At 56.6% G+C, this 8,204-nt stretch overlaps 1 long non-coding RNA gene across 2 annotated transcripts; it reads right to left on the bottom strand.

The window, feature by feature from the left end:
- Positions 1-1,020: 1,020 nt before the first annotated feature.
- On the bottom strand, positions 1,021-5,245 carry LOC137454193 (uncharacterized). Of its 2 annotated transcripts, none has more exons than XR_010990557.1 (4): positions 5,070-5,245; positions 2,664-4,448; positions 1,619-1,707; positions 1,021-1,529 (listed from the first exon to the last, which is right to left on the bottom strand). It is a non-coding gene; the product is annotated as an uncharacterized lncRNA (long non-coding RNA). The 2 variants fall into 2 exon arrangements; XR_010990556.1 differs by having other exon boundaries at positions 5,086-5,245.
- Between the last annotated feature and the right edge of the window lie 2,959 nt (positions 5,246-8,204).

The following is an 8,204-nucleotide window of genomic DNA, read 5'->3' as shown; positions in this document are numbered from 1 at the left end:
TACCCATTGCACCAGTGTCATTACACAGGCGGGGCGGCACTGAGCACTTCCCTGGGCGTGGGCAGCAGCTCGGCTCGGCCCTGCTCAGAATGTTTTCTATTTACATTACAAGCCACAACGCGCACACGCCACTGTTTTGAATTTGCATGACACAGACTCTGCTTATAGCTCAAGCCCCTCTGTGGCTTCTGTTTTTCAATTCTCTAAGCCTTTAAAAAGCGCAGACAGGGGTCGTTTCCAAAGCTTTCTTACGCACCTGTCTCTCCAATTCCTCCCTCTCCACCTGCAAACCAGAGGTTTGGCTCCGCCTCACCTCACCCCAGTACTTACAGTTTTAAAGATATTGTGGTCCCCTCCGAGAGTTTTCAGCACTTTCGGGGGGTGCCCCCAGCCCTCACTCACCTGCTCCTCTGCTGCAGCAGCCCCCTGCCCAACGTGGCAGAACCAGCCCACCCACAATCCCCCCACTCCCTTTGATTCACCCCAAAAATGTCAGAAAATAAAGCAAACTGCCCAGCCAGCACCTTGGTGAGGTCAGAACCGCCTTGGTACCCCCAGTCCCGTTTACATGTCCCCAGACCCCTTTTGTCACAATCTGAAGCCCTGGAGGTGCACCCAGCTTACCTTTAGATGCAGAGGGAGCCGAAGCTGCGGCCTCCCAGGGCTGCAGGTACACTAAAACCCAGAGTGAGACCTCCCCAGCTCCTGCAAGACCCCAAAACCTGGAACCTCACAGAGATGCCTGACCCTAACCCCCAGCCCCACCCCAAATTCCTTCAGGACCCTGCAGAGGCCCTCAGAGCCATTCAGATACCCCCAAATTCCCTTTTCATACCCCCCAGGCCCACTTTAGATAACAGCAGACCCCTGTAACAGACTCCCAACACAGCACGTCTGGGGCCGGTCCTCTGCCTCTGCCTGGGGAGCAGCTTAGCTGAGCTCCCTTCCGGGCTTTTTCCATTCCAAGAAAAAACAACACACCACAAGCACACACAAAGTTTTAATTGAGAGAGAGACAGTTGATATTTCTATTTCCAGTTCAAACCCTCTGTGGCCTGCTCAGGCTGTGCTTTTCTATTCTGGAAGCATTTCAAGATAACAGAGATCCAGGGGGAGTCAGGTCAAAGCCTTGCTGCATACAAATCACTGTCCTGCAATCTCCTGCTAAACAGCACCGCTTTTCCTCTGCTGGAACACCTCACACTCACACTTTCCCAGGGCTTTCCCTCCCCTCCAAGAACGTTCTGGCATTTCAAACATTCAGGTCTGCAAGCAGCCTTTGTGGTAGACTGCCCCCACCCCTCCCTCACTGCTCCTCTGCTGCACCCTTGCCCACTCCCACGTGGCATCACAGAAGGAAAGACAGCTGAGCAGCTACGCTCCTGTTCTTTTTATCACCCCGAGCTGGGGACAGCCTTCTGGGTAAGGTTTGCACCTTCAGCAACTGGCTGAGCTTTGCTCTCATCCATTAAACCCTTCGGTGGTTTCAGCTTTCTGAGCCTGTGTTGGCACAAGTCCTCATTAGGGCACTGCAAAGAGAGAGAGACAAACCTTTCTTCTGTCCAAGAGATCCAGGAAGAGGATGGCTGAGCAGACACTTCTAAAGAGAGTAACTCACCTAAATCTCACATTTGTCCCAAGTTTGCAACAACAAAACACCCTGTGAACAACAGAGCGGTGCTCCCACGGTGGTCACCAGCTTGCAAGCTACAGTAGAAATAAAAAACCTTTTTATTACAGAAGCACTGGCAAAATTTTACAGACAGTAATAGCAGACAAATAAGTGCTGTGATTGAGCCTGAAGAATCCCCCCCGGTGTTTAGGAGGGTTAAAAAGTGCAAAGAACGTCCACAACACATGCTTAAGCCTAGAAACAAGCCAGGATGCTCTGCAAGGGAAGGAGCAGTCGCTCCATTTGAAAACACGATGAGAAGCTTTGGAGAGTTTGATTTGAGTCTGCCCTCTCACCTGCATTGCCTGGCACATGGACTAACTGAAAACTGGTCCATACTGTCCCTGCTGAATACTGCTTCCATACCACTAAAACTTTCCTTCCAACTCATTAAAAGCACTGAGGCATCACATAAGAGTAACAGAACAAAAATTTTTCTCTCCCAAAGAAGAGGATCACTGGGAACACAAATTCACCCTTACACCTGTGGCATGTTCATCCTGAGCACAGAAAAGCTGTCCAGAATCCAAGCAAAATGGACTTCAAATGGACACAGTAAGAGCTGCGTGGTACTTCAACCATTTTGCACTAGTGCAAGTGACAATCCACATGGAAGAAGGACGGGATTCTTGCGCAACAGAACTGCAGCTCATTGTGCCAGGTGACATAAACAGGCAAAAAATCAGCTGAGGCAGGCCTTTGATACAGCTTGTGGCAGCTAAAGGATAGTCTGAGAGTGCTTTCCACATGAAGAATATCTGAAGGAGCAGGACAAGAAATGATGATACACAGCAGTGCTAAATTCTGGCTGCCTTGACAAGGATTGCTAAAAGGACAAAACAAGGCCTCAGTAGTGCCAGTTGCTCCCCGCCTGAGGGAAAGAGGGATGCCTCCAGCCCCGCAGGCAGCTCCCCATGGGCACCCGCCGGCCAGCTACCCGCCCGCAGACACCCCCAGCTCTGCAAAGTCTTCACGCTTTTGCTCGACTCACCCAAGCGGCGCACGGCACACTTCCGGTGGGGACCGCAGACGGGCACCGCAGCAGACACCCTGGGCAATGGAGCTGGGCATGCAACGCAGCGGCCAGAGCGGCTGCACGACCCTGCTTACAGGGGGCTGGAGCCGCCGCTGGCACTTCAAAGCGCCCGGGCTGCCAGGGCACTGATTGGGCCCTGACTTACAGGGCGGCCCTGGTCCCAAAAGGCCCACGGAGGCTCCTTCTCTCCGCTTCAGGGGCATCTTGACCCGCACCCCGCTAGCCGGGGGGGTGCCCCACACAGGCTGCCAGCTGAGCGCAAAGGCACTCGGACCCCGACCCCTCTTACGGGCGGGTCGAAACCCAGGGAGCTGAGAGCTTGGCCTGGCCCCGCAGCTACAGGAAGACAGCAGCCAGGCAGTGGGGCATCACGGCCAAAGGCCGGGGGGCTGTGGCCCCAGCCCCGAAGACGGGGTGGGGTGGGGGGGAACAACACGCTAAGATAAGCCCCACACACTCCCTGGCCCCATGCCTCTGAAAGGCCGGGACCAGATCTACCCCCCCTGATTACAGGGGGGGTCCCTCTTTGAACCTCCCGCCGGACACTGGCAACACACTTCCCTGCCTACAGGGCGGTCGCTCTCGGCCCGGCACTGCCAAAAAGCCCCACGGAGAGCCATGGGCTCTGGCCTGCACCCACTTACGGGCCGGCCCTCCTGGCTGCAGCACAACACCACCTCTTCAGGAGCCCAGGGACTGACCTCAACCCTCTAAGGGTTTGTTCCTGTTAGCTGCCAAAAGCAGCCTCCCCAGCCCTGCTTACCGGGACCTTGGGCTGCTGCTGGGGACAGAAGGGGACAGAACGGCACAGAAGGCTCCATATCTCTTCACATAGGCCCCCAGTACAGGGCTGTTAATCTGACAGGGTGCCAAGGGAACAGGCTGCCATGAAGGCAGAGACCCAGGCCCTGAACTACAGGTGGGTCCCCTTGCCGCAAGATGACTTAAGTGGCTTCGCTGTGTCCATCCAATCAAAGGAGGGGCAAGCCGAGCTCCCACCCAACTCGAGGCCTCCAAGGAGACTGCCGTGGAACCGCCCAGAGCCCCTCTTTCCCTCCTGGGAAGCCTAAGCTAAGCTACAGCCTTTTCTAAGGGACCTAAAGGACAAGCAGACTCAGGCACACAGAGGCAAGAGGGGCCACACACACAGCCTTTCCCAGGAGAGGGAGCAAGCTCTGGGCAGCCACTGGTGGGGCAGGCATCCTTAACCCTGAGCAGGAGAGCAGAGGGTCAGACCTGGCCCCCCCGGGGATGCATGCAGGTAGAGGGGCCTCAGGATGCCAATCGCTGTGACACGCCCCAAGTACAGGGCGTCACGCTGGCCAGGCCGCCTGCAGCCGAGAAACTGTTTAAAGGGCCCTCCCCTGCTTACGGGGGCGGCTGGGGTCCAGGCAGCTACACTTCCCCCATTACGGGTGGAGACGCCGGCTCGGACCCTCCTTACAGGGTCGCCAGTCTCCGTGCAGCCAAGGAGCTAGGTGGCAAAACGCCTACAACGGCAAAAGCAAAGACCGAGCCCTGCTTACAGGGAGGTCGCCCAGCACAAAGCCAACCAGGGCACCCTAACGGTGCTGGCAAAGACCTTGTGTTACCACAGCCAAATTGAGAGGGAGTTCTCATTGCCCAGGGCGCCTTGCCCATGTCCAGCTGTTCAGCCCGGTGCTCCTCCTCTTCTCCACTCCTCTCGCCGCGCCGCACGTTGCCTCGCCGCTCCACAGCTGGCCTCTGTGCCAGCTGCCTCTGAGGAAGAAGGACAGAGTTAGGCCTCAGTAGTGCCAACTCTTCCCCTCCCCAGGGGAAAAGGTATCACTGCTCCTAAATCACTACAGGCTTTTTCTGGTCAAAGTATCCTTTTTCTCCTTGCATTATCATAGCTTCTATTTTCAAAATTTTCATCCTCTGCCCTACAGATTTTCTGCACAATTCCAGGCATAATTTCCCTTCCTCCCGTCCAGAATCTCCTCTGTTTCCCTCCCAAACATCCCCTTTTCTCCCTCCATCTTTCCTCAGCTCTTCCCTCCCATGTCTTTACTCTCCCTCACTCTCCCTCCTAGCTGTGACAAGCTGTGATTTTCCCTCTACAATCCTCATTTTTGTCTCCCATAGGTTAACTCTCCTGTTCATTTCTCTATCTGGTCTCACAGATGTTTGCCTTAGGTCTTCCCTCCAAACTGCTTCCTGTGTCCTCTCTCCTTTACCTCAGGGTTTCTCCGGACAATGTTCACCTTCTCCCCTGTGGATTTCCTCAGGTTCCCCTCCGTGCCCGCTCTGCCCCCAGCACATTGCCTCAGCTTCGCCCTCCGAAATCTTTGATTTTTATCCTGTATAATCTACCTCCATTTTTCCCCTCCCAAGTGTCACCTCTGCTCGTGTTCACCTCAGGCTTTTCTCTGCTTTGCGTTTCCTTCCCCAGAGATCCTCTCAGTCTCTTCGCCAGACTGTCACTTCTCTGTGCCTGAGCCTCCGTTCTGCCTGCGAAGCTTTCCTCCTTACTGAAGGAGCAAACAGCAGAAGCTCACACCGAGGGTGCTGAGCTACACAGGGAAGTACCTCAGCTTTTAATGAAAAACAAATTGTCCCCGAGCTGATTCCCCTCCCCCTGGCCGGTCTCACCCTGCGCCCTCACGAACCTGCCCGAGCCCCTGCGCTGCCCCCGCTGCCCTCCGGCACCCGCAGCTCTGCCCCAGGAGCGCGGCGGCAGGCTGCGGCACAGCCCCGCCCCGGAGGCGCCGCCGCTCATCTCTGTCCCTTCCCATTCCCGCCCCGACAGTTCCCGAGGCGCGCGGCGCGAGGGGAGAGGCGGCGCGTGCCGGGCCCCGCGGCGGGAAGGGCGAGAGGCGGCGCGTGCCGGGCCCCTCAGGCGCTGACAGCTGCTCCGCGGGCAGCGCCGGGGCCCGCAGCCACCCCTCGTGTTCATTGCACGAGGGACACCTGCCCCGAGGGGTGGTTTAAGCTGCACGGAGAGTGCCTCAGGTATTCACACACAAATAAATCCCTCTAAGCTCCCTCCGGTCTCCCCGGTCCTGATGAACAGAAAAGTCTCATTAACAGAATAACAGTTGATAAGAATTTTCTGCTTGTTAGCTGAAATGCTGGAATGCAGGGAGGGGGAGAGGGGTTGGCAGACAGCCTTTGGATAGATAAGGAATAGCAGTATTTTTCAGTGATTCACTTCTGTTAGTCTTGGACAAGATGATCTTTTGTATAAGATAAAGGACACCTGCATGATATGTATACTTCTGCTATTTTTAGATAGATAAGCTTTGTCTAGATAGGAAGCATCTGGACCTCTGTCATTATAGACAGATAACTTTCCGTATAAAAGTTTGCCCAAAACTCTCTGAACACACACAGGTCTTTTGAAATGATTCTACCTGTGTCAGGCGCGCCAGAATAGAAGCATGATACAAGAAACTTACTGAGTCTCTTGTGTGTCTTTCTCTAAGTCAGTCCAGCCCTCCCTGTCCCCTCAGGCACCTGGGCTCCTGTCCCTCGCGGATCCGCCAGAGCCCCTCTGAGGCACCTGCCAGGTCTCCATCCGCCGGAGCGCTGCCACAGCTGCCCTCCAACAGCGACTCCCGAGGGCCGCCAAGTTCAGCGGCGCCTCAGGCCGGGCTCGGTCCCGCCCGGGCCGGGCGCCTCTGGCCGCTCGAATTCTCGCGCCGACTCCCTGGCAGGAGCCCGGGGCGCGTGCCGGCCCCGCGAGGCACGGAAGGGAGGCAGCCCCGCCCAGGCCCCGCCCCAGGCCCCGCGCCTCACGGCGCTCAGTCTCCTCCGCCGGCGCTGGCGCGCCCCTCCGAGAGCCTTCGGGCACCCCTGCTGCTCCCTCTAGTAAATGTATCTACATCTGCAGCTGTTCTGAGCGGCCCAGGGGAGACCTCGCAGTTACAGAAGTGAATTTAAAACGTCCCTCTCAGCCGCCCCAGGCTCCCCCTGCAGATCTCGCACCGCCCCTGGGCCGGAGGGGCAGCGGCCGGCGCCGAGCGCTGCGGGGTGGCAGAGCGCTGGGGCGGCAGAGCGCTGGGGGAGCAGAGCGCTGCGGGGCGGCAGAGCGCTGCGGGGCGGCAGAGCGCTGGGGCGGCAGAGCGCTGGGGGAGCAGAGCGCTGCGGGGCGGCAGAGCGCTGCGGGGCGGCAGAGCGCTGCGGGGCGGCAGAGCGTTGCGGGGCGGCAGAGCGCTGCGGGGCGGCAGAGCGCTGCGGGGGGGGAGCTCCGGGGCGCACAGACCCCGGCCCCGGCCCCGGCCCCGGCCCCGCTGCGGCGCTGACAGCAGCCCCGGCTCCGAGCCGCCCCCCCCAGCGCTCTTCCCCGTCCCTCAGAGCTCTCGCAGCCGCTCGGCACACCGCAGGCCGCCCCTGCCTCCCCGGCCCCCTGCCGCGCCTGGGGCCGTCCTGCCTTGGCGCTCTCCTGTCCCAGCAGCACCCTGGCCCCCTGCTGCCAAATGAGGAGGCGAGAGGCAGTGAAAATATTAATGATTTATTGATCGAAACGCCGCCGCCAAGGAGATGCAGAGCTCTGCATCCCCGAGCATGAATCCCAGGGCTGACAGCCCCGAGATCACTTTGCAGCCACCGCATTTATCCCTGGCAATCACCCATCTCTTCCGTCTGTTGCTCCCATCAGTTAAACCCTTTGATGGGCTCAGTGTGTTCCCTTCATCTGCTGTCTTCAGTGGAACTGCGGGATCTTAGACTTTGGGGTCTCCCAGCATCGGGGGCGCTCACTCTGGTGTTCATTGCCCCCCCCAGGGGAGGAACTGGCCTCAAGGTGTATCAGAGGATGTTTAGGTTGCCTATTCAAGAAGCTTCTTCACTGAAAGCTTCTCAAAGCCTGGACTAGCTTCCCCAGGGAAGTGGTTGTGATGAACAGAAAATTCTCATTAACAGAATAACAGAGTTGATAAGAATTTTCCTCTTGTTAGCTGAAATGCTGGAATGCAGGGAGGGGGAGAGGGGTTGGCAGACAGCCTTTAGATAGATAAGGAATAGCAGTATTTGTCAGTGATTCACTTCTGTTAGTCTTGGACAAGATGATCTTTTGTATATGATAAAGGACACCTGCATGATATGTATACTTCTGCTATTTTTAGATAGATAAGCTTTGTCTAGATAGGAAGCATCTGGACCTCTGTCATTATAGACAGATAACTTTCTGTATAAAAGTTTGCCCAAAACTCTCTGAAGACACACAGCTCTTTTGAAATGATTCTACCTGTGTCAGGCACGCCAGAATAGAAGCATTATACAAGAAACTGACTGAGTCTCTTGTGTGTCATTCTCTAAGTCAGTTGAATCCCCATCCCTGCAGATGCTTAAGAGACCAAGAGATTGACACGAGGCTTGGCAGAGTTTGTGAGCTGTGGGGACTGCGGAGTCTGAAAGGCCTTTTCCAACCCAAACGATTCTACTATTCTACAAAACATTCACCTGCAGACAAGCTGATGAGCAACTTCCCTCTGATGAAAAGCTTCTGGAGACTGTGAGAAACGAACTCACTGC

This window comes from Melanerpes formicivorus, unplaced genomic scaffold, assembly GCF_026170545.1.
Source record: "Melanerpes formicivorus ecotype bairdi unplaced genomic scaffold, bMelFor1.0.p_v2 SCAF_3, whole genome shotgun sequence".
NCBI lineage: Eukaryota > Metazoa > Chordata > Aves > Piciformes > Picidae > Melanerpes > Melanerpes formicivorus.
The sequence above is the reverse complement of the archived record's forward strand: the minus strand, read 5'-3'. Positions and strand labels throughout refer to the sequence as shown.